This window comes from Staurois parvus, unplaced genomic scaffold (genome assembly GCF_062004578.1).
Source record: "Staurois parvus isolate SC_StPar_1 unplaced genomic scaffold, SC_StPar_1.0 ptg000106l, whole genome shotgun sequence".
In the NCBI taxonomy this organism is placed as follows: domain Eukaryota; kingdom Metazoa; phylum Chordata; class Amphibia; order Anura; family Ranidae; genus Staurois; species Staurois parvus.
This window is the reverse complement of record NW_028317902.1, coordinates 5,512,724-5,539,173: the sequence shown is the minus strand read 5'-3', so window position 1 is coordinate 5,539,173 and position 26,450 is coordinate 5,512,724. Positions and strand designations below refer to the sequence as shown.

The window sequence follows — 26,450 nt, the reverse complement described above, 5'->3', positions numbered from 1 at the left end:
TTTTAGCTATTGTGAGGATATGGATGATAATGGTACGTGAATTGTATGGGAGGCTATCGATTCCTAAATGGAGGAGAGCCAAAGAGGGAACTGGTGTCACTGGGTATTCTGCTATTGTGGATATAAATTTGAAAACTTTGATCCAATAGGATCTGAGAGATTTGCATGACCACAACACATGAAAAGTGGTACCAAGTTCCCCGCATTGTCTCCAGCATAAGGGAGAGCTTTGGGGGTAGTAGAGGGCTAATTTGGTAGGCGTTAAATACCATTGATGTAGTACTTTTAAATATGTCTCCCAATGAGTAGTGCATTTGGAAGCTTTATATGTAATAACAAACGTTTTTAACCATGTAGACTGCGATGTAGATTGTTGTAAAATTTTTTCCCAGTTATGAAGAGAGGAAGTAGACGGAGTGAACTGTGAATTAGTAAGGGCCTCATAGAACAATGAGATCCCTTTTCTAGGATAGGTTTGTCTATCATAAAAAAGGTATATCGGGATTGGTAGTCTAATCTTCAGAGGGAGTGTTGTCTTTCGTAGAAGGTGTGTAATTCTAATATAGGTGTATATTTCATTGTCAGGGAGAGAGAACTGTCTTTGAAGAGTGGAAAAGTGGTGTAGTGTTAGGTTCGTATATAATTGGTGTATATGTGTGATGTGTCGGTCTGTCCATGGTTTAAGGTTTAAATCAGGGATGAGGAGTTGTAGTATGGAGATAGGTGTAGATATTGTGTTAGTTTCATTGTTGGGGTATTCGTAGGATAGAAGAGTAGACCAGGCTTGTAAAGAGGCTTTAATGCAAGGGTGGTTAGATTCTGTATGTGGTCGGATTTTATTAGGTAAGAAAAGTAATGTGCTAAATGAGTATGGTGTGTGTGTGAGAATTTCCATGTTGGACCATATTTTTTCGCTCGTGGGATGCCACCAGAAAAAAGTTTGGTCTAAAAGCGTTGCGTGGTAGTAAGATTTTAGGTGTGGGATGCCTGCTCCTCCTTTAGATGGGGGTCTGATTAGAAGGTTTGTTGTGCATCTTGGTTTTTTGGAGTTCCATGTGAATTTTGTGAATATGGATTGGAGTTTAGAGAGGAAGGAATCAGGAATTGGTATGGGAAGAGTCCGGAATAGGTATAGTATTTTAGGGAGAATGCACATTTTTAACGACGCTATTCTTCCTAGCGTTGATAAAGTGGAGGTACGTAGGTGTTTTAGTTCTTGAGGAATTGATTCCAATAATGGGGTGTAATTAGCTTCAAATAAGTGTGAGGTGGTAGATGTGAGTTTTATGCCTAGGTAAGGAATTTTGTGGTCTTCCCATATAAAGGGGTATTGTTCGGTTATCTTTTTTTTGTTCTGTGGAGATGAATAAAGATTTAAAATGGAGGATTTGTTTGCATTGAGTTTATAGTAGGAGACTTTTGAGAATTCGTTGAGGTGGTTATATATTGTTTGAAGTGATGAAAGAGGGTTAGTGATCATCAGTATGATATCGTCTGCATAAAGGCTGATTTTGTGTTCTGTATTTAGATGGGTGATCCCAGTAAACTTTTTGTCATCTCTCAGTTTAGATGCTAGGGGTTCTATGGTTAATATAAAGATAATGGGGGATAATGGACAACCTTGTCTAGTGCCATTAGATATTGAAAAAGGGGAAGATAATATACCATTAGTTAATACTTTGGCAGAAGGGTTGGAGTATAAGGAAAGAATTGCAGATAATATCCAGCCTGTGATCCCAAATTTTTGGAGGGCTAATTTCATAAATAACCAATGAATGCGGTCGAATGCTTTTTCTGCGTCTAATGATAGTAGAAGTGATGGCTGTGTATTTAACTCGAGATTGTGAAGCAGGGATATTAAGCGTCTTGTTGCGTCTGGTGCTTGTCTATTAGGGACGAAACCTACTTGATCAGGGTTGATCAGTATGGGGATGTATGGTAACAATCTTTGGGAAAGTATTTTAGCATAGAGTTTAATGTCTGTATTTAATAGAGAGATTGGTCTATAATTTTGGACCAGCTGAGTGTCTTTTTGTGGTTTTGGTATTGTTGTGATAATTGATTGTAACATTTCATCAGGGAATGATCCTGTTAAGGCAGCCTGGTTGTATATGTTAGATAGATGAGGTGAAAGGTTTGTGGCAAATGTTTTATAAAATTCGTTAGTGAAACCGTCCGAGCCTGGTGATTTGTTTAACGGGAGTGTTTTAATGGTCTTTTCTATTTCTATGTGGCCGATTGGGATTGATAATGCAGTAAGTTGAGTTTCATTTAGACGTGGAAGATTAGTAGAGTCTAAAAACTGTTGGATTGTTTCTATTGTGGGTTGTGTAATCTTGGAGTCGTTTTTAAGATTATATAGGGATTGGTAGTATGACGCGAAGGCGTCAGCCATATCTCGTGGGTTTGTAAGGAGTGTATGTGTGTATGGGTGCTGGAGTGTGGGGATCTTATTTTTGAGTCTTTTTTGTTTAATTGTTTTAGATAGTAGTGAGCTCGCTTTGTTACTAGATGCATAAAATTTGGCTTTTGATCGTTGTAGGTTTAAATCGTAGTGGTGGAGTAAGATTGTACGGAGCTTACCTCTGTCTGATGATATTGTATCTGTTACGGAGGGTGTCGGGTTTTTTTTGTTTATCTCTTCATTTTTTTTGATGGATGTAAGTAGTTGGTCGATTTGATGTGATCTCTGCTTTTTAATTCGGGAATTTAATTGAATGAGAATACCTCTCATATACGCTTTGTATGCTAGCCAGATTGTGGTCATAGAAACATCTGGGGTATTATTGGTGTCAAAAAATACTTCGTGTGCGTCTAATAAAAATTTTTTGTGTTCTGGGGTCTTTAGTATCATCGAGTTCAGCCTCCATATGGGCGGGAGTATCGACCGTTGATTGTCGTCTAGTGATATAGTGACAGGAGCATGGACAGACCAGGTTATAGTTCCAATACTAGAGAAGGTTACGTGCTGCAGTGACCATTTATCTGTCAGGAAGTAGTCGATCCGAGAGTACGATCGGTGGGCTGGTGAGTAGTATGAGTAGTCCTTTTCCATGCTATGTTGGCACCGCCATATGTCGTAAAGGTCATTGTTGTGTAGAAATTGGTTGAAGGCTGGTTTGAGAGATTTATTGGAAGATGAAGAGTCTAATTTCGGGTTTCCAATTATATTGAAGTCTCCTCCTATTATGAGTCTTCCTTTCTTTACACAGTTGATGTTCTTTATTATTTTGTTGAAGAAATTGATCTGGCGTTTGTTAGGACCGTATACATTCACTAAGGTGTAGTAAATGTCATTAAGTTGGCAAACAAGTATGTGGAAGCGGCCCAGGGGGTCCACAGATTCTGAGATAAAACGAAATTGGATAGAGTCTTTTATAGCCGTAATTATTCCGTTCTTTTTTTTGGGGTTGGTGGCCATAAAAATATGTGGAAAGTGAGTAAGTTGAAGCTTGGGGGCCTTATTTGTAGCGAAGTGGGATTCTTGAACAAATATGATATCTGGATGAAGTTTTTTGAGTTATTTTTGAAGCATCGATCGTTTGAATGGAGAGTTCAGACCGTGGGCATTTAAAGATGTAATGTTAATCATGGTGGTAGGTCATTTGGGTTGACAATCTTGAACTGTGTGAAGTTTAAAGTTGTAAAGGTATTCGTAATAGATCCAGGATATATTCTTGAAGCTGTATTAGTAGGCGACGATTGATTATGCTTTGGAGGTTGTTGTATGTCGACTGGTGACATGGAGGAGGAAAGAGGATGTGGGGTGCAAAGGTAAAAAATAGCCTTGCAAGGAAAGCAAGGAACCTGAGTAGCCGGACCGGCTACTGCCGAACTAGAGGACTTATTCAGGTTTAGACCGGAACATAGGCCAAACCTGGAGAACATATGAAAGAACAATCTTCTCATCTGTGGCCGAATGCCAGATTATTGAAGAATAGATTCACAACTTAGGTTTGGAGTTGTGATTTGGAGTTTGCTGTGTATTTGAATATTCAAGTTTGTTCCATAGGTTGAGAATGAGTTGGTTGGTATTGTTGTGAAACCTCGGGAATTATTTTCCAGCTTTTGAGTAATTCTAGGCCTTCTTCCATATTTTTAATTGTATGGATTTTGCCATGTTGTCTTATGGTCAATTTTGTTGGGAATCCCCACTGATACGCTATGCCATGGTTTCTTAGGGCTTTAGTTATATTGATCAATTTTTTGCGATTAAGCAGTGTGAGCTTGGAGAGATCTGCATAAAGACGAAGGTTAGCATGAGATGGCGGGAGATTAGACATGCTCCTGGACTGCATCATGACTTTCTCTTTAACGTGGTAAAAATGTATTCGAGCTAGGACGTCTCTTGGGACCGAGGCGGGTAGAAAGGAGGGTTTGGGGAGTCGGTGTGCTCTGTCAATAGCCAATTCTCCTTCAGATATTGTGGGTATCGCGATTTTCATATATTGGTGTATATATGGTATTAATTCCTCATTACTGACGTTTTCGGGAATGCCTCTAAATTTGATATTATTCCGCCTCGAGCGGTCCTCTAGATCAGCGAGTTTCAGTTTAATTTGATCAATTTCTGTGGAATGTTCTGCATGAACGTCAATCAGATCATTATGGGCTGAAATGATATCACTAATATTGGTTTCAATATGTTGTATTCTATTTTGTTGCTGATGCATTGCAGTGGAAATTTGAGCTAATGAGGATGCCATATCATTATGCAGGGTCTGGCGGAGTGACAATAACATACTCTTCATGCATAGCTCTGTTAGCGGTTGGTCTGTAGCTGGGAAGGCCTCAATCACAGGCACCTCAGGGTTTATGAGGACCCCTGTTTGTATATGGGTCTGGGAGCAAGGAGACTGGTGGCCTGAGTCTAGCCTAGGCTTAGATTTTGCTGGGCTGCTAGTTGTGGGTGATAGAGGGGGAGATTGCTCACCAGGGTCCCCTGGGTATAAGGGATACTGCAGCCTCGGATCCTTATGAGTCTGTGCTGTCTCCTGTCCCTCTGTGTCTGCTCCTGAGGTACCGCCGTCGGCGCCATCTTGGATCCCTGCATTCACTGCAGGGAAGAAGTGGGTGAGTTTCCCCGGTATTCCCGGGGTTTTGCGACGCCGGGTCATCGTGCTGGAGGATCGGGTGCCCTTCATGAGTACTCTGGTACTCTTTGAATCTCCCGGGGTTTGTGTGTGCCGGTATGTTTGCTGGCGGCAGGACGGAGCAGGGTTAGTGCGGATCCGTCACTGAAGCCGGCCGCGCATGCGCCCCCGGATTTTTTTTATTTAAATCGGATTTTTTTGAATAAAATGCTTTTTGAGGAAAATATATTACCATCCAAAGGTTATTCCATCATGAAATAAAGATTAGTTTTTTAATTATATAGAATAAGGCTGTATATGTTTAATTGTTTTGGTAAATAAATTCCATGAATCCATTCACAATGTCATGCTCTTCCAGAGGTTTTTGTAAGATTATTGGGCAGTTTCTCTGCCTACAAGATATTATCACAGATTCTTGGTTTTACTTTTGCAGTTCTCAAAACTGAATTTGACTCAGCGGAGATCACATGCCTCTTCTTCACAGCAAAAATGTTATAACATGAACAGTTAAGAAAAAGACCTTCATCCTAACTTCTACAAACCTATGAATACAGAATCAACCCCTTCAGTGCTAAGTTTCAAGAAGTTCAGTGAATAGAATAGAAACAATATTTTTCTGATTGTTTGGAGTGGAATAGATCTGCTGCACAAGAAGAAAGTGAAACTATGTGTGAGGAGGAAGGGGCTGACAGTCTAAGTTTCTTAAAATATATATATTTTGTTTAGCCAAATTAGTTAAAAAACATGGATGTTTAAGCAAATAACATATGCTGGAATGTTATTGTTTCAGTTGAATAAATCTATTTAAATTGTTAATATTAAGGTAATGATTATTTTTCTCCTTCCTAAGTACAACAGAAAAGTTGTCCAAATATGAATGATTAACCTATTAAACTGGGGATAAAAAAACTAATATGAAAAGTTGTTATTCTAAAAATCTTCATCTACTTGCATATTAACCGTTTCAATACCGTGCAATTTTACACCTTCCTGCCCAGGCCAGTTTTCAGGTTTCAGCGCTCTCACACTTTGAATGACAATTGCGCGGTCATACAACATTGTACCCAAACTAAAATTTGATCATTTTCTTCACACAACTAGAGCTTTCTTTTGGTGGTATTTAATCACCGCTGGGGTTTTTATTTTTTGCTAAATTAACAAAAAAAGACCAAAAATTTTGAAAAAAAACCACATTTTTCTTTGTTTCTGTTATAAAAGTTTACAAATAAATAATTGTTCTTCATAAATTTAGGCCGAGATGTATTCTGCTACATGTCTTTGGTGAAAATAACCCAAATTAGGATGTATTATTTAGTTTGTAGGAAAGTTATAGAGTTCACAAACTATGGTATAGATCTGAATATTGATCAGTCCTGAAGTACTGACAGCCAATCTAATATCTTGAGGTCCAAGAATGTCAGAATAGTACAGATATCCCCCAAATGACCCCTTTTTGCAGAGTAGACAGTCCGACGTACTTCATAAGAGGAATGGCGAGTTTTTTGAAGTTGTACTTTTTTGTCATAATTTTTCGGAAAATGAAAAAATTAAAAAAATTATTTTTACTTTTTTTTTTTTTACATACTGTCACCAGTGCAGTACAGCGTCATCATATAACTGGCATGGCGGTAAACAGCGACACTGACTGGTGACAGTATGAAAAAAAAATATATATATATATATATTTTTTTTTATTATATTTAATTTTTTATTACATTTTTTTTTATTTTTTTTAAGATTTTTTTTCATATTTTACTATGACCAAAATAGTACAATGTTACCATAGTAACACTGTACTACTTTGGGGAAGTGATCAGTATTTTTTTTTTTTTTTTTTTACACAATTTGCTTATAGCAAAGAATTACTTTGCTATAAGCAAGCATTTACCTGAATGAAATGGATTCATTCAGCTTTTTTTTCTTTTTTTTTTTTTTGTGCTTAGCTGTGATTTGGTCACAGCTAATCACATGACATGTGCATGTGATTAGCTGTGACCATTCACAGCTAGGCACTAGTATACAATGGATGGCATCATGAATGAAGCCATTCATTGTATACAACTGTCATGTGACCTGCTGTGATTGGTCACAGCAGGTCACATGGTACCGGCAACGGGAGCCGGTACTCGGATCTGTCATCGGCCGTGTCCGAGGTGCACGGGCGGTGACAGATCGCACTGCTGCATCGCTCTGCAACCGCGCAAACCGCGCATGTGCGGGAGCACGCCAAATGGCGTGTACCCGGAAAGCTGCAGCGCTTTTCAAGCCGCCAAACGGCCATTGGCCGGGCAGCTAATGGTTAAAGTTATACCAGCAAGAATTAGTCTTTATGTAGAAAACTATGATTAAAATCAAGCCTTACTGACTAGTAATTTAAATTGTGATTTAAAACGTGATTTAAATCAAATCCACCCTGCACGTGAACCTAGCTCTAACCCTTGGGGATACAACAGACTTGCAAGAGAGAGACAATATGGTGGCAGCCTTAGAAGTATAAAGATATCCAAGGTCCATTTGGCTGTTGAAGAAAAGCCTAAACTGTAGTATGTGGCTAAAAGGATAGACTATGTATTTATCCTTTGTATTTTTAGATTTTTTTGAAACTTCGTTTGATTAATGCTAGAAAACTGCCTATTGTTATTTAATACTGGAAACTCTAGAAAGATGGTGGCAGCTGGTTTGAAGCCTAAACTACTATATGGATGTGCACAATCTATGCTACTCCCCCCCCCCCCCCCTCCATAAAAACTGTCTACCTCAGGAAACAATGAAAACTCGGCCCGGCTGATGTCTTTACAACTGATAGGTTGACAAGCCATAGGTGGAATGGAAAGGAAATCGCTTGATTTCCCATTGAGCACAGTCAGTGTTGATGGGGCAATCCCTCCTGAAATGCCATTGTGTTCTGCCAATGTTTTTCAATGACAGTCACACATTTTTAAAATGCATGATGTCATACATGAGGTCACATGCAATCATAGAGCTTTATGTGGGGTTTGCTTGAGCTGCCAAAATTCATTTTTAAAAACGATAAAATATACCAGTCTAGAGTAAAAACTTTTGCAGATGATGGCATTAGTTCCAAAGATACATTTATTAAAAGAAAGTAATTTTTTATTACACGTTATATTTTATTTTATATATATATATATATATATATATATATATTTTTTTTAATTTAATTTAATTGTTTTATATAATTTTTGTATAGAGGTGGGGCCCCAGAAATGGCTGTGGCTAATGGAAGGCTCACTTGACTTATTTACATTTAATAACAGAAAGTAATGTTTTATTACACATCATATTTTATTATTTTATATTTATATATATATATATATATTTTTTTTATTTATTTATTTTTTTTTTAATTTCATTGTTTTATATAATTTTGTATAGAGGTGGGGCCCCCTCTGTCAGCAATGGCTGCGGCTAATGGAAGGCTCACTTGACTTATTTACATTTAATAAAAGAAAGTAATTTTTTATTACACGTCATATTTTATTATTTTATATATATATATATATATATTTATTTATTTTTTATTTAATTTCATTGTTTTATATAATTTTTGTATAGAGGTGGGTCCCCTTCTGTCAGCAATGGCTGCGGCTAATGGAAGGCTCACTTGACTTATCTACTTAGCAGAAAAAGGTGAGCAATAGTAGAGGAACAGCAGAGCCAGTGATAACCTGTAGGAAGCTGGGCATTATTGGTTTTTGTTTTTTTCAGCCAGAGGGCTGAAAGAAAAAACAAACAGATTCCTCCATCCACACAAGTGAGGTAGATGAAGGAAGTCCCCCCTGCTCAGATGTTGTATACTGACAGCAGGACCTTTGATCCATCTCTGGTCACCTTAAAGTGGTTCTAAAGGCTTAAGGTTTTTTACCTTTGTGCATTGTATGCATGAAGGTAAAAAAACTTCTGTGTGTAGCAGCCTCAGCCCCCCTAACACTTACCTGAGCTCCCTCTTCATCCAGCGATGTCCAGGAGAGCCTTGGCTCTCTGGGGACTCTCACTCCTGATTGGCTGAGGCAGCAGCAGGAGCAATTGGCTTCCGCTGCTGTAAATCACAGCCAGTGAGTGGGATCTGCGTGTGAATGGACACACAGAGCTGTGGCTCGGATGTGTGCTTGCTCGGGTGCCCCCATAGCAAGCTGCTTGCTATAGGGGCACCTGACAGGAGGGAAGGGCCCGGAGCGCCAGCGGGGGACCCGAGAAGAGGAGGATCCGAGTTGCTCTGTGCAAAACCACAAAGCAGGTAAGTATTATTATTATTATACAGTATTTATAAAGCGCCAACAGTTCGCTCAGCGCTGTACATTATAATGGGAGGAAGAACATGCGACAGTACGATAACAATACAATGTGATACACGAGGGGTTCGAGGGCCCTACTCTTTCAAGTATAACATGTTAATTTAAAAGAAAACAAGTCTTTAGTATCACTTTAAAGTGTTACTAAACCCACAGCAGTCACAAATCAGTCTGTATATGCAGTAAAGCATGCTTGTTATACTCACTGTGGAACCTAAGGAGTTAATACTCTGCATTGGGTAAAAAGGATGTTTGATCCAGTCTTCTCTGATACTCCCCTTCTACTGTCCCCGATCTATCTGCTGATAGAACAGAGCCTTGGAGCAAGCTGCACATGCTCAGTTTGGTGTGTACTGCTAGAGAGCTTTTTCTTGGGAGAGTGCATGTGATCAGCACAGGGCCAATCAGCGTTGTCCAGACAGAGGGTCAGAGGTCCTGAAGCCTCGTAGGACGATCAGGGGAAAATGAAAACTCCTCCTACAAGCTTTAACCAGTGCTCTGCTGGACACTGATAGAAATCACAAGACTACTCTTGGTCACAGGGTATTTAGCAGTTTATATCTACTAAAATAATTGCATTTCCATGTTCTGTGTACTGTGGGAGATCAGATATAGTGAATGCAGGGTCATTGGTTTAGTAACACTTTAATATTTGTAAAGCCACCACTAGCCTTTCGAATGAACTAAGAGTAGCTGGATCAGCACTGGCCTGTAGTAGATGTACCAGGGGCATTATATATTGGTACTATTGATTGTGATTGTGCTCTAGGGACGTTTCTCATTATAGTGCATATGGAAATGTACATTGTGTGTGTTGCTTTTGAAAGACCCCATAAACAGCATTGCATGCTTTAGGACTTTCCCTACTTTCTTTTGTCAATGCGTGACAAAATGTATGATATTGTTGTCACTGAGAACGTGCTGTTGTGGGTGTGTGCTGTATTCAGGGATTCAAGCATGCCATGGCAGTACTAGCTTTTCTATTGTTTCCTATGCTACACACTAGTGTGCTGAACAGTGCAAAGTCATTTCCAAGCACAGAGCGAAGGTCATACGACCGCAACTTCCTCTTGTATTAATGAGGATATGTGACCATACTGTGTGCTCCTGTATGTAATGAGCCGTGTACACTGCAGTATGTAGACATCCATTGCTTCTGGAAGTATGCGTGTGTGGTTGTATGTATGGCTGGCTGTTCACACACACAAAGTAAAGGTTCACCTTCTGGAGCGTTACACCCATATTTAGCCCTCCTTCACACTCATGCCGTCTGGAATTTGCAGCATTTTCAGTGTGAATTCCGTACCGCATCAGAATCGCACATCGTTCATATCTTTTTATAACCATCAGAATCGCACATCGTTCATATCGTTTTATAACCATCAAAATCGCACATCATTCATATCGTTTTTTAACCAACAGAATCGCACATCGTTCATATTGTTTTATAACCAACAGAATCGCACATCGTTCATATTGTTTTATAACCATCAGAATCGCACATCGTTCATATCGTTTTATAACCATCAGAATCGCACATCGTTCATATCGTTTTATAACCATCAGAATCGCACATCGTTCATATCGTTTTTTAACCAACAGAATCGCACATCGTTCATATCGTTTTATAACCATCAGAATCGCACATCGTTCATATCGTTTTATAACCATCAGAATCGCACATCGTTCATATCGTTTTATAACCATCAAAATCGCACATCATTCATATCGTTTTTTAACCAACAGAATCGCACATCGTTCATATCGTTTTATAACCATCAGAATCGCACATCATTCATATCGTTTTATAACCATCAAAATCGCACATCATTCATATCGTTTTTTAACCAACAGAATCGCACATCGTTCATATCGTTTTTTAACCAACAGAATCGCACATCGTTCATATCGTTTTTTAACCAACAGAATCGCACATCGTTCATATCGTTTTATAACCATCAGAATCGCACATCGTTCATATTGTTTTATAACCAACAGAATCGCACATCGTTCATATCGTTTTATAACCATCAGAATCGCACATCGTTCATATCGTTTTATAACCATCAGAATCGCACATCGTTCATATCGTTTTATAACCAACAGAATCGCACATCGTTCATATCGTTTTATAACCATCAGAATCGCATATCGTTTTTTAACCAACAGAATCGCACATCGTTCATATCGTTTTATAACCATCAAAATCGCACATCATTCATATCGTTTTATAACCATCAGAATCGCACATCGTTCATATCGTTTTTTAACCAACAGAGTCGCACATCGTTCATATCGTTTTATAACCATCAATATCGCACATCATTCATATCGTTTTATAACCATCAGAATCGCACATCGTTCATATTGTTTTATAACCAACAGAATCGCACATCATTCATATCGTTTTATAACCAACAGAATCGCACATCGTTCATATCGCTTTATAACCAACAGAATCGCACATCGTTCATATCATTTTATAACCAACAGAATCGCACATCGTTCATATCGTTTTATAACCATCAAAATCGCACATCGTTAATATCGTTTTATAACCATCAGAATCGCACATCGTTCATATCGTTTTATAACCATCAGAGTCGCATATCGTTTTATAACCAACAGAATCGCACATCGTTCATATCGCTTTATAACCATCAGAGTCGCGCATCGTTCATATCGTTTTATAACCAACAGAATCGCACATCGTTCATATCGTTTTATAACCAACAGAATCGCACATCGTTCATATCGTTTTATAACCAACAAAGCAGGTTCCAACTTAATCACTTATTACTGTCATACTATCGAAGAGAACATTTTGAAGAGGTTATGAAAGCCTGAACCAAAATCGCATAAACCATTAGAGATGTGCACAACAGAAAAATCTGTTTCATTTTGGATTTGTTCATTAATTATTTTAATTTAATCATTTAATAATTTCATTTTGTCATATTCGTTATGTTAGAATCATTTGTTTTCAGAATTAGTTTTGTATATTTGGATTTGTTTCATATATTCTTTATTTTTGCATAGATTTGAAATTTTAATTTCAGAAGACGACTATAGTCTTGCTATTTTATTCTATTCTATTCAATTAAAAATTAGAATTTCAAAAGACAACTAAAATGTTTTATTTTAATCTATTTAAAATTCTAATTTTGAAATTTGAAATTAAAATTTTGGAAGATGGCTATATTTTTTCTCTTCTATTCTATTTGACATTCGAATTTCGGAAGACGGCTATATTCTGTTTTATTCTATTCTGTTCTAAGATAAACATTCTAAATTTGAATTTTGGAAGACGGCTATATTCTTTCTATTCTATTCTATGTTTTCTATTCTATTCTCTTCTTGCTATTCCATTGTTTTTTTTTCTATTCTATTTTTTTCTATTCTATTCTTTTATTTTCTATTCTATATCTTTCTATTCTTTTCTTTTTAATTCTCTTTTGTTTTATTCTATTCTTTTATATTCTGTTCAGTTCCATTCTATTTTATTCTATTCTGTTTTATTCTATTCTAGTCTATTGTATTCTGTTCTATTCTACACTAGGAATCATCATTTTATTTCACTTTTATACCTTACTGTATTTATTGCAGTATGTTTCCATTTTTAAATCATTTTTGAATTCGGATAATCTGTTACGCTATAATTGTTTTTGGATTCATTGAATACTATTGTGATTCGGAAATTCGGATACATCTGAATCTCTAAAGAACGAAAATTTCATCCGAATTTCGTTTCGTAACTAAACATTGCACATGTCTATAAACCATCTATCTTTTTATGCAGGCTTACATCTAAATGTCCTAAGTTAAAGGCAGAACGACCTTGACAAAGACCAGAGATATATTGTTCAACACATAATACTTTGTATATTGATTCATACAAAGAACTGTGTTGTATCAGATGCATGCAACAACTCTTTTCTTCTTGAAATAGCACAAGTACTTCTGGATATATTATATAACTATTCAATTCAGATTTATTGTATATACAATGTTTGTTTCCCAAATGTGAAATCATTTTTTTCAAGCAGATCTTTCTTCACATTTTCGTTAGGCCCCATTCACACCTGAATGTTTTGTAGCACGAAGCTCGAAGCTCCAAAACGCTCAGGGGGAAAAAAAAAAATCAATTTTATTCTATGGAGATGGTTCACATCTCCACTCCAAGTCGCCTGAAGCAGAATGCCTGAAACTCAAAAATGTTTTGGAGTGCTTTTGTAGCTGCTTGCTATAGGGGCACCTGACAGGAGGGAAGGGCCCGGAGCGCCAGCGGGGGACCCGAGAAGAGGAGGATCCGAGTTGCTCTGTGCAAAACCACAAAGCAGGTAAGTATTATTATTATTATACAGTATTTATAAAGCGCCAACAGTTCGCTCAGCGCTGTACATTATAATGGGAGGAAGAACATGCGACAGTACGATAACAATACAATGTGATACACGAGGGGTTCGAGGGCCCTACTCTTTCAAGTATAACATGTTAATTTAAAAGAAAACAAGTCTTTAGTATCACTTTAAAGTGTTACTAAACCCACAGCAGTCACAAATCAGTCTGTATATGCAGTAAAGCATGCTTGTTATACTCACTGTGGAACCTAAGGAGTTAATACTCTGCATTGGGTAAAAAGGATGTTTGATCCAGTCTTCTCTGATACTCCCCTTCTACTGTCCCCGATCTATCTGCTGATAGAACAGAGCCTTGGAGCAAGCTGCACATGCTCAGTTTGGTGTGTACTGCTAGAGAGCTTTTTCTTGGGAGAGTGCATGTGATCAGCACAGGGCCAATCAGCGTTGTCCAGACAGAGGGTCAGAGGTCCTGAAGCCTCGTAGGACGATCAGGGGAAAATGAAAACTCCTCCTACAAGCTTTAACCAGTGCTCTGCTGGACACTGATAGAAATCACAAGACTACTCTTGGTCACAGGGTATTTAGCAGTTTATATCTACTAAAATAATTGCATTTCCATGTTCTGTGTACTGTGGGAGATCAGATATAGTGAATGCAGGGTCATTGGTTTAGTAACACTTTAATATTTGTAAAGCCACCACTAGCCTTTCAAATGAACTAAGAGTAGCTGGATCAGCACTGGCCTGTAGTAGATGTACCAGGGGCATTATATATTGGTACTATTGATTGTGATTGTGCTCTAGGGACGTTTCTCATTATAGTGCATATGGAAATGTACATTGTGTGTGTTGCTTTTGAAAGACCCCATAAACAGCATTGCATGCTTTAGGACTTTCCCTACTTTCTTTTGTCAATGCGTGACAAAATGTATGATATTGTTGTCACTGAGAACGTGCTGTTGTGGGTGTGTGCTGTATTCAGGGATTCAAGCATGCCATGGCAGTACTAGCTTTTCTATTGTTTCCTATGCCACACACTAGTGTGCTGAACAGTGCAAAGTCATTTCCAAGCACAGAGCGAAGGTCATACGACCGCAACTTCCTCTTGTATTAATGAGGATATGTGACCATACTGTGTGCTCCTGTATGTAATGAGCCGTGTACACTGCAGTATGTAGACATCCATTGCTTCTGGAAGTATGCGTGTGTGGTTGTATGTATGGCTGGCTGTTCACACACACAAAGTAAAGGTTCACCTTCTGGAGCGTTACACCCATATTTAGCCCTCCTTCACACTCATGCCGTCTGGAATTTGCAGCATTTTCAGTGTGAATTCCGTACCGCATCAGAATCGCACATCGTTCATATCTTTTTATAACCATCAGAATCGCACATCGTTCATATCGTTTTATAACCATCAAAATCGCACATCATTCATATCGTTTTTTAACCAACAGAATCGCACATCGTTCATATCGTTTTATAACCATCAAAATCGCACATCATTCATATCGTTTTTTAACCAACAGAATCGCACATCGTTCATATTGTTTTATAACCAACAGAATCGCACATCGTTCATATTGTTTTATAACCATCAGAATCGCACATCGTTCATATCGTTTTATAACCATCAGAATCGCACATCGTTCATATCGTTTTTTAACCAACAGAATCGCACATCGTTCATATCGTTTTATAACCATCAGAATCGCACATCGTTCATATCGTTTTATAACCATCAGAATCGCACATCATTCATATCGTTTTATAACCATCAAAATCGCACATCATTCATATCGTTTTTTAACCAACAGAATCGCACATCGTTCATATCGTTTTTTAACCAACAGAATCGCACATCGTTCATATCGTTTTATAACCATCAGAATTGCACATCGTTCATATTGTTTTATAACCAACAGAATCGCACATCGTTCATATTGTTTTATAACCATCAGAATCGCACATCGTTCATATCGTTTTATAACCATCAGAATCGCACATCGTTCATATTGTTTTATAACCAACAGAATCGCACATCGTTCATATCGTTTTATAACCAACAGAATCGCACATCGTTCATATCGTTTTATAACCATCAGAATCGCATATCGTTTTTTAACCAACAGAATCGCACATCGTTCATATCGTTTTATAACCATCAAAATCGCACATCATTCATATCGTTTTATAACCATCAGAATCGCACATCGTTCATATCGTTTTTTAACCAACAGAGTCGCACATCGTTCATATCGTTTTATAACCATCAATATCGCACATCATTCATATCGTTTTATAACCATCAGAATCGCACATCGTTCATATTGTTTTATAACCAACAGAATCGCACATCATTCATATCGTTTTATAACCAACAGAATCGCACATCGTTCATATCGCTTTATAACCAACAGAATCGCACATCGTTCATATCATTTTATAACCAACAGAATCGCACATCGTTCATATCGTTTTATAACCATCAAAATCGCACATCGTTAATATCGTTTTATAACCATCAGAATCGCACATCGTTCATATCGTTTTATAACCATCAGAGTCGCATATCGTTTTATAACCAACAGAATCGCACATCGTTCATATCGCTTTATAACCATCAGAGTCGCGCATCGTTCATATCGTTTTATAACCAACAGAATCGCACATCGTTCATATCGTTTTATAACCAACAGAATCGCACATCGTTCATATCGTTTTATAACCAACAAAGCAGGTTCCAACTTAATCACTTATTACTGTCATACTATCGAAGAGAACATTTTGAAGAGGTTATGAAAGCCTGAACCAAAATCGCATAAACCATTAGAGATGTGCACAACAGAAAAATCTGTTTCATTTTGGATTTGTTCATTAATTATTTTAATTTAATCATTTAATAATTTCATTTTGTCATATTCGTTATGTTAGAATCATTTGTTTTCAGAATTAGTTTTGTATATTTGGATTTGTTTCATATATTCTTTATTTTTGCATAGATTTGAAATTTTAATTTCAGAAGACGACTATAGTCTTGCTATTTTATTCTATTCTATTCAATTAAAAATTAGAATTTCAAAAGACAACTAAAATGTTTTATTTTAATCTATTTAAAATTCTAATTTTGAAATTTGAAATTAAAATTTTGGAAGATGGCTATATTTTTTCTCTTCTATTCTATTTGACATTCGAATTTCGGAAGACGGCTATATTCTGTTTTATTCTATTCTGTTCTAAGATAAACATTCTAAATTTGAATTTTGGAAGACGGCTATATTCTTTCTATTCTATTCTATGTTTTCTATTCTATTCTCTTCTTGCTATTCCATTGTTTTTTTTTCTATTCTATTTTTTTCTATTCTATTCTTTTATTTTCTATTCTATATCTTTCTATTCTTTTCTTTTTAATTCTCTTTTGTTTTATTCTATTCTTTTATATTCTGTTCAGTTCCATTCTATTTTATTCTATTCTGTTTTATTCTATTCTAGTCTATTGTATTCTGTTCTATTCTACACTAGGAATCATCATTTTATTTCACTTTTATACCTTACTGTATTTATTGCAGTATGTTTCCATTTTTAAATCATTTTTGAATTCGGATAATCTGTTACGCTATAATTGTTTTTGGATTCATTGAATACTATTGTGATTCGGAAATTCGGATACATCTGAATCTCTAAAGAACGAAAATTTCATCCGAATTTCGTTTCGTAACTAAACATTGCACATGTCTATAAACCATCTATCTTTTTATTCAGGCTTACATCTAAATGTCCTAAGTTAAAGGCAGAACGACCTTGACAAAGACCAGAGATATATTGTTCAACACATAATACTTTGTATATTGATTCATACAAAGAACTGTGTTGTATCAGATGCATGCAACAACTCTTTTCTTCTTGAAATAGCACAAGTACTTCTGGATATATTATATAACTATTCAATTCAGATTTATTGTATATACAATGTTTGTTTCCCAAATGTGAAATCATTTTTTTCAAGCAGATCTTTCTTCACATTTTCGTTAGGCCCCATTCACACCTGAATGTTTTGTAGCACGAAGCTCGAAGCTCCAAAACGCTCAGGGGGAAAAAAAAAAATCAATTTTATTCTATGGAGATGGTTCACATCTCCACTCCAAGTCGCCTGAAGCAGAATGCCTGAAACTCAAAAAAGTTTTGGAGTGCTTTTGTAGCTCAAATCGGGTAGATTTGCACATTTTTGGCGCGTTTTTATTCCCATAGAAAAGAATAGAAATGTGCAATTGCCACATTTTTGTGCGCGTTCGCGTGTTTTAATGCGCATTTTGCGTGATTTTCTGCTCAACTGAAAATATATATATATATATTAAAAAAAAAGTAATAATATATGAATAAATAAATGTAAAATAAATCAAATAAACACACACGATAAATAACATAAAAAAACATGATAAATAAATCATAAATAAATAATAATTAACCCCGAAGCTTAACATTTTTTAAATAAATGATTATTATTATTAATAATAATAATAATAATAATAATAATGATTAATATTATTATAATTATAATAAGACAGCTGAACAAAAAAATACAATAATAATTATAGTAGTAAAAATAAATGATTATTTTATTACTTTTTTAGGTTTTAGGGGGTTAAGGTTAATTGTTATAAGTATTTATTTATGATTATTTTAATGTATATGTGTATTTATTTTACATGTATTTATTTACTATTATTAATAATAATAATAATAATAATAATAATAATAATAATGTTATCACCCTAACAAAAAAATAAACAAACAAATAGAAAGATAGAAAGAAAAAAAGAAAATAATAAATAAAATACTATAAATAAATAAGTAAATAATAATAAATAATAAATAAAATACTTACCTCAACCAAAACCATAACCCCTAATCCTAACCTAATCTTAAGTCTAACCCCTTACCCTAACAAAAAACAAAATAATAATAAATGAATAATAATAAAAATAAAAAAAACTAAACTAAAAGCTGATGGAAAAACTAAAAAAAACAGAAAAACCTAGCAACAAATTATGCAATAGATGATATTATTCTCTATTAGTTTATAAAAAATGCCAAAGCACTTAGATGTGAATAGAGCCTTAGATCTATTGTGTTCCTGTGTGTTAAATTTTAGTCCAGAAAAAGGTACGCACCAAATATAATGAATCTCCCAGCTGTGTGAAAATCATGAAAATCTTGAAGAATAGATCACTGCACAATGTAGTTGCAAGTTTCTGGATGCCAAGGCTGTCATCCTTTGTTCTTCCCAGCACATTGATATCATATACATGCATTCGTAATACAGTTGTAATAAAACAAAAAAAATTTAATTGAAATGGATGTGTGAGAATTTTATGCCAGAGATAATATGCTGTATCAAATGTCATACACAGTCACATAAGACTGTCAATATGTCCATCCAAAGCATTGTAGTCTGCCGTTTGACATTTATCAAAGTATAGATGAACGTCCTTCAAAGTCCAGCTGAAACAATTAGGAATAAAGATATGCGGATACCATGATGGATGATCCATAAGCTGACTATTCAGCAGTAGAGTTTTGTTCAAAATTTCTCATGTTAAGAAGGTCCGTTTGATTTTCTGATTTTTGGTGGAGTCAAACCGATTTTCATATTCAACTACAGTGAGGAGAATCTTTGGAGGAGCAGAATGGAAAATGTTTCCTGAGCGAATACATTTCTAACAGTGTTTGTAGTTTTTCAATTTTTACAGTCCACTTCTTCCAAAAGTGAATGTTACAAATTTTATTTGAAAATCTACTAGTATCTAGCCAACTTTAGTTTGTGAAATCCGCAAAGAGGAAATTGTATTCCCAGAAGTACATAAATCATGGGTCAGTGCTGGCATCTACATTTGTCCTGATGATGTGTTTCATCTGGCTTCCTCAGAGTAGCGTGGTGTAAAAATGATAGACAGTGTTTATGTATAGAAAGACATATCTGTGCTGTCAAGGTCATTTCGCCTTTGAATTGGGGCATTTGGATTTATTAAGCTTAACCACTTGTATACTGGGATCATTTTTTTAATTTTTCTCCCCACACGTGTTAATATGTGCATTTTTTTGCTAGAAATTACCTAAGTTTCCGAAACGATTTTATATTTTCTGAACACAGAGACCCTGGGGAATAAAATAGTGGCAGATGCAAATGTTGTACAGTATTTGCGCACCTCTTTATCAATTCACTATAATTAATTTTAGTGCAAGCAAACACAATATTATAGTTTCTTTTTATTACAATATAAATGATGGGGTTGCGCCAAGTAAATAGATATGAAACATGTCAAGCCTTTAAATTGCATGTGTCCGTGAAATCACAAAAACTATAGTACTCAAATTCTCCATAGACAAGCCTTTATACGTTATTAGTTTTTAGAGTTAATCTTGAATTCTGGTCCTAGAAGTATAGCTCTCACTGATTGCCGTGGTGATACCTCACATATGTGCTGCAATTTAAATAATGGCTAGGCCTTATGCACACTGAGCAGTTTAAAAATGCCGGTAGTGTTTGCTGGATAAAATTGTGCTAAAAACACAAATTTTGACACTTTTTTTTTAGCGTTTTTGCAATAGGGTTTAGCCACGTTAGTGTTTTTTAGTATTTGCAATAATATTCCTTTAACAAAAAAAAAATCGGGGCTCAAAAATGCTGGTTTGCGGCATTTTACCGCGTTTTTATCGCGTTTACCAGCGTTAGAGCGTTTTTACAGCTAAAAAACTCCTCTTGAAACACTAGTTGTTTTTTTTTTCCAGCCAGAAAACTCCTGACAAAAACTGCTGATTAAAGCATATGTGTGCATGGACACATGGGATAACATACTGAGGAGTTTATTGGCTGTAGAAAAACACAAGAAGCCAAAAACAGCAGCTGTAAAAACGCCAAGTGTGCATGAGGCCTACAGGGTTGTTTTTTTTTACAATAAGAAATGTTTTGTATAGAGCAGCCCTGATCCTCTTCTTCTGGGGTCCCCCACCAGTACTCCTGGCTCTTCCTGCATTCCAAGTGGCTTGCAAGGGGGGAGTACTTACGTGGGCTTGATCTCAAGCCACACCGACTTGAGCCACATCTATTGACACACACAGTGCTGCTCAGCCCCACCTCTTCCCTTGCTCCCTCGTTTGATTGACAGCAGTCTGTAACAGCATGGGCAGCTCATGATAGCATGGGCAGGTGACATGGAGGCATCATGGGTCTATTAGGCCTCCAATGTCACCTCTGTCCTTCACCATCTGTACTTGATTAGCTGCTTCCCCTTCTACAGTAGCTGTATGACCGCTCTGAACCCAGAAGTGATGTAATAGATGTCTTTTCTGGGTTCATTGGTCATGGTGGGGGGGGATCAGGAAATGCATGTTCTCCAATCTCTTCTACTTTTAGCCTGGGTTCACATATATGCGGTGCGGTATATTGCATGTGATTCGCACAGGAAACCGCACCGCATTCCTGTGCGAATCACATGCGATTTATTTGCAGTGCGATTGGAGCCATACATTTTGTATGGCTCTAATCGCACCATACCTGCACCAAAAATGTGCAGAACCCTTTTTTTGCTCCGCACTATAATTGGATCGCATGGGTATTCACATCTATGCGATCCGATTCTGCACATCGCACCGCGTTTTACGGACTGCTTTTGAGATGTTGTTAGTTTAACATACTTCTGTCTGCCCACCATTCATAGAGCGCTTTTCATTGTGGTGACAGTACGACATCTATGAATAGATCAGGGGGGTCGATAAGGGTGGGCATAGTTGGCACTTTTAATGTGTGCCTGTCACAGATGAAGCTACACATATTGAGCTATAGCCTCGGGCAGTGATCATTGTGTTATGCCAGTAGGAAGGTTCCCCGCCAGCAGAACACACTAGCACTGCAGGAGGGAATCCTCCATCAAAACTGACTATGTTGATGGGAAATTCAGTGAATTTCTTTCCTGCAACCTATGGTTGCAAGAAAGAGAATCACATCATCTATGGCCTGCCATACTGTATCTGGTGCAGTTGCTTGCCTGAATTAGGCATTTGTAGGGCTAAGGGAAACTACTGCCATAAAAAGTGTCATTACTGCTTAAAGCGGAGTTCCACTCAAAAGGGGAAGTCACGCTTTAATGATTGGTTCCCTGCTCCCCATTAAGGATTGGCACCTTTGTGGAGTGGGTACCCGAAATTGACAGGTACCTTCTTCCACTTCTGCTGCGATCACCTAGGTGATTGGAAGCGTAAGTTTTCCTCCTACCCTCCCTCCCCGAAGTCTTGTGGTACACGTAACAGGTCCCAGAAGATGACGGGGCCATTCAAGAACCGCAGCGCTGCTCGCGCATGCGCACTGGCTGTGAAGCCACAAGCTGTCACAGCCAGGTGCCCACACTGAAGATGCTGGCGCCTGGAATACAGGACGGCCGGTGGAACGGGCTGCGGCGGAGGCACCGTGGGATCGTGGGACAGGTGAGAGGCTGTTTTTTAAAAGTCAGCTGCTACAGTTTTTGTAGCTGCTGACTTTTATTTTTTTACAGAGTGAGTGGAACTCCGCTTTAACTGAATTACCCTGAATGTTAACATTTTTACTTTGCATTGAAAGCATTTGCTAAAAGAGATACCGTATGTTTCTGTTTATTGAGATACCATTTACAGTCTGCAAAGATTCCACATCTTGTTAGTAGGTGAGCGCAGGAACCTCATTTTGCACCAATCTCCTATCTAGTTTAGAACAGAAAGCTACAAGCTAAATGATTTAAAAGAGAAGTATGGTCCTAAACTCTGCGGCCAGACTCATCCACCTCACCAAGCGCTCCACATCTGCCTCCCCCTCTGCCAATCCCTTCATTGGCTCCCGATTGCCCAACGCATCAAGTTCAAGCTGCTAACCCTGACCTACAAGGCCATTCACAATGCTGCCCCAAACTACTTAACTGACCTGATACCCAGATACTACCCTACCCGTGCCCTCCGCTCCTCACAGGACCTCCTACTCTCTAGCTCCCTGGTCTCCTCCTCCCACGCCTGATTGCAGGACTTCTCTAGGACTTCCCCCATCCTCTGGAACTCCCTACCCTAATCCATCAGACTGTCACCTACCCTCCTCACCTTCAGGCGCACCCTGAAAACCCTACTCTTCAGGGAAGCCTACCCCAACCTTACCTAACACCCGACCTCACCTAACAATTAACCCCCTCCACTCCACCCACCATTCCATCCCCCACAGCCATCTCCTCCTGTGCCACCTTCCACTCCCTCCTAGATTGTAAGCTTGAAAGAGCAGGGCCCTCGAACCCCTCGTGTAGTGTGATGTTACTGTCTTGTCTCATGTTATGTCCCCCTGCTACTGTACAGCGCTGAGCATACCCTTTGGTGCTATATAAATACTGTATAATAATAATAATAATAATTTAAAAAAAATAAAATCATACTTACCTAGGTGGATGCAGGATCAGTCTGGTGCTGCATCTGTCCCCTGCCGGCTCTAAGGGTGAGAACTCGCAGATTTCTCACAGCCGCTCTGAGTAGGGGGTGGGAATGTCAGTCACCAATCTCTTCTCTGCCCCCCTGTGTTCACTGGAGTGCTAGGCTGTGGAGGGGGAAGACTCTGGGGTGGATCCCGACTTTGAAGTCGGGATCTTTCCCCAGCCTGGACTGGCTGTGTGAAGTCACCCGATAGCGGGCTTCAGCCCTCTTGGCAGAGAACGGATCAAGAACTTTGGTTGTACTTCTCCTTTAAGTATAATCTTAAAGTGACACAAAATTCTGATTTGCTGCTGTGATCCAAATTTCTGTTAGACTAGACAGTGGCTACGTTCATTCTCCATGATTCCACTGTATGTAGGAATGTAGCCACCCTCCCTTGCTCACTCCTGAGATGGACTATGAACTATGAGATTTGTAGTGTGCATCACCACAACCAACATTCACTGCTTATTCCAAACAAACAGAAGTGAGTAGGAAGAGGAGAGCCTCTGGAGCTCATGGAGGATGTTACATGAAGGCAAAAACAGGGGGAAAAGATTTAAAGGAAAATGGATTACAGGGTTATTAGAGCAGACCTGCAGCCTAAAGTATAAGTCATGTTTCCCTGCCTGCTCCTCCCCTCCTTCTCTAAGCCCTGGTTCACATATATGCAGCAGTGCGTTTTGCACGGGCACAAGAGCCCATTCATTTGAATGGAATCCCGTGCCCCTTTTCACGCAGCGAAGAAGTCCGTGCACTTCTTCTGAAAACTCAGCCTGCACGGGAACTTCGGTTCTCAGTATGGTTGCATCTTCCAGTGCGGGCGGCGTGCCATTAGAACTGATGACACCCGCCCGCGGGTCCACATTCCTCTGTGCGGGTGGTTCGGCTGCATGGATTTTCGGGCAGATCCGCAGCGGCACCACCACACATATGGGCTTAGGGTTTATTTACACCAGATGCAGTAAAGTACAATATTACACACAACAAAAATGCAATACAAATGCTTGCGCAAATTCACTGTATTCCAATGAGCCTAGTTCACACTGCGATAGTGCTTTCATGTGCATTTGAAAAAGTACAGCATACTACATTTTTCTGCACTGGAATGCACCAAAAATGCACATGAATGCACTGCAGATGTGCATGAACGTGTACGAACATGTATAAATGCAATTTAGTGGAGAGAATACATTTTAAAAAAATCCTGAAAATGCACGCAAAACGCGCATGCAGAAACGCAGAGAACTCAGAGATTGTGGTGTAGAGCAGGGCCCTCTGTTTCCTCTTGTACCAAATTGTATTGTAACTTTTATGCCTACCTTCATTTTGTAAAGCGCTGCACAAACTGTTGGCGCTATATAAATCCTGTATAATAATAATAATAATAGTAATAAATATCCCCTTAGAGTCATATATTTTTTTTTCTCTAAATAGTGACATTTATTTGTTCTGCAGTACAACACTTCCGCATTTTGTGCCTAGGCAAGAATTTTCATTTTTCCCACTGTTCTCCTTGCATGTGCGCAGATGTGTTGCAGGGTTTTGAGTCCTGAGCGAGCTCTACAGCACACCTGAGCTTCCCCAACCATCTGTGCACACGCAGATATTTCCTTGCATACAAAAAGAAGGGATGTCAGGAGATTTTGCTGCCTTTGTGCACTTACTATAGTGGTGACACCGGAGGGGGGGATGTGGAGCCAGTACAGAGCGGCACTCAAGTCTGCTTTAAAGCGGAGCTCCAGTCCCCCTAATACATTTTTGGTAAAAGCAGATCCACGATAACCTTTCAAGTAGCGTTAACAATTGGAATAATTCAGTAGAAAAAGCATTGTAATTATTTATTTATTTCAGGTACTTATATAGCGTCATCAATTTGCACAGCGCTTTACATATATATTGTACATTCACATCAGTCCCTAACCCTCAAGGAGCGTACAATCTAAGGTCCCTAACTTACATTCATACATACACCTATTAGGGACAATTTAGACAGGAGCCAATTAATCTACCAGCATGTCTTTGGAGTGTGGGAGGAAACCGGAGTACCCGGAGGAAACCCATGCAGTCACAGGGAGAACATGCAAACTCCAGGCATGTGGTGCGGTTGGGATTCGCACCAATGACCCTAGTACTGCCAGGCGGAAGTGCTAACCAATTCGCCATTGTGCTGCCCAATTACTTAGTAATTATTAAAAATTTACCATGATCTCAGAAGCAGGCAGGTGCCATGATGGCTGTGGGCATCTGAAGCCCACAGGTATTTATTTCCGGGAATCGGTGCTGCTGGCTATCCCAGCATGCACCACTCGTAGTTGCGCATGCGCAGTACACACTCTGCAATTCCAGCATAGGGTACAATGTAGGACGCAGCAGGATACAGCATCCACGTCTTCCTGTAATCTGGACTACGGTAAAATTTATTTATTTCAGGTACTTATATAGCACTGTCAATTTACACAGCGCTTTACACATATATATTGAACATTCACATCAGCCCCTAACCCTCAAGGGGTGTACAATCTAAGGTCCCTAACTCACATTCATACATACACATATTAGGGCCAATTTAGACAGGATCCAATTAACCTACCAGCATGTCTTTGGAGTGTGGGAGGAAACCGGAGTACCCAGAGGAAACCCACGCAAGCACAGGGAGAACATGCAAACTCCATGCAGGAGGTGCCTTGTTTGGGAATCAAACCCATGACCCATTTACTGCAAGGCAGACGTGCTAACCACTAAGCCACTGTGCCGCCCAAACCAAAAATGATGCAAAACTCCTCCCATCCGCGTCATTTTCGGTTTCCAAGGCCCGCCATTACAGGAAACCAAAGGACACCTGGGGTACAGGAAACAACATCCCAAGAGACCTTGCAAATCGCCTTACGACATCATCGCCTAGGCGGCCGGGACCGGAACTGCAGGCTTGCAGTGGATTTAAAGATATGTATATAAAAAAATAAATAAAATAAAATATCCAACTTGTTCTTTATTTCACAGGGACAACATAATCAGGTAAAGTATTAAAAATGGGTGGAACTCCGCTTTAGGTAGTGGATGTTTCTGGATTATTTTTGGAGAATAGGATATTTAGTGTCCCTATAAATAGATATACAGAGGACTGTCTATTCTACAATCCATGTCTGCAATAAAGTGAAAATACTGCTGTCAGTGCAGTCTATTGTACAGGGTTAGGTGGCTGGG

General features: G+C 38.4%; 1 protein-coding gene across 1 annotated transcript in view; it reads left to right on the top strand.

Annotated features, from left to right (window-relative positions):
* The window catches only part of AGL (amylo-alpha-1,6-glucosidase and 4-alpha-glucanotransferase), a 131,394-nt gene that overhangs the window by 18,629 nt on the left and 86,315 nt on the right, over positions 1 to 26,450 (top strand). The gene's annotated exons all lie outside the window — the stretch shown is intronic.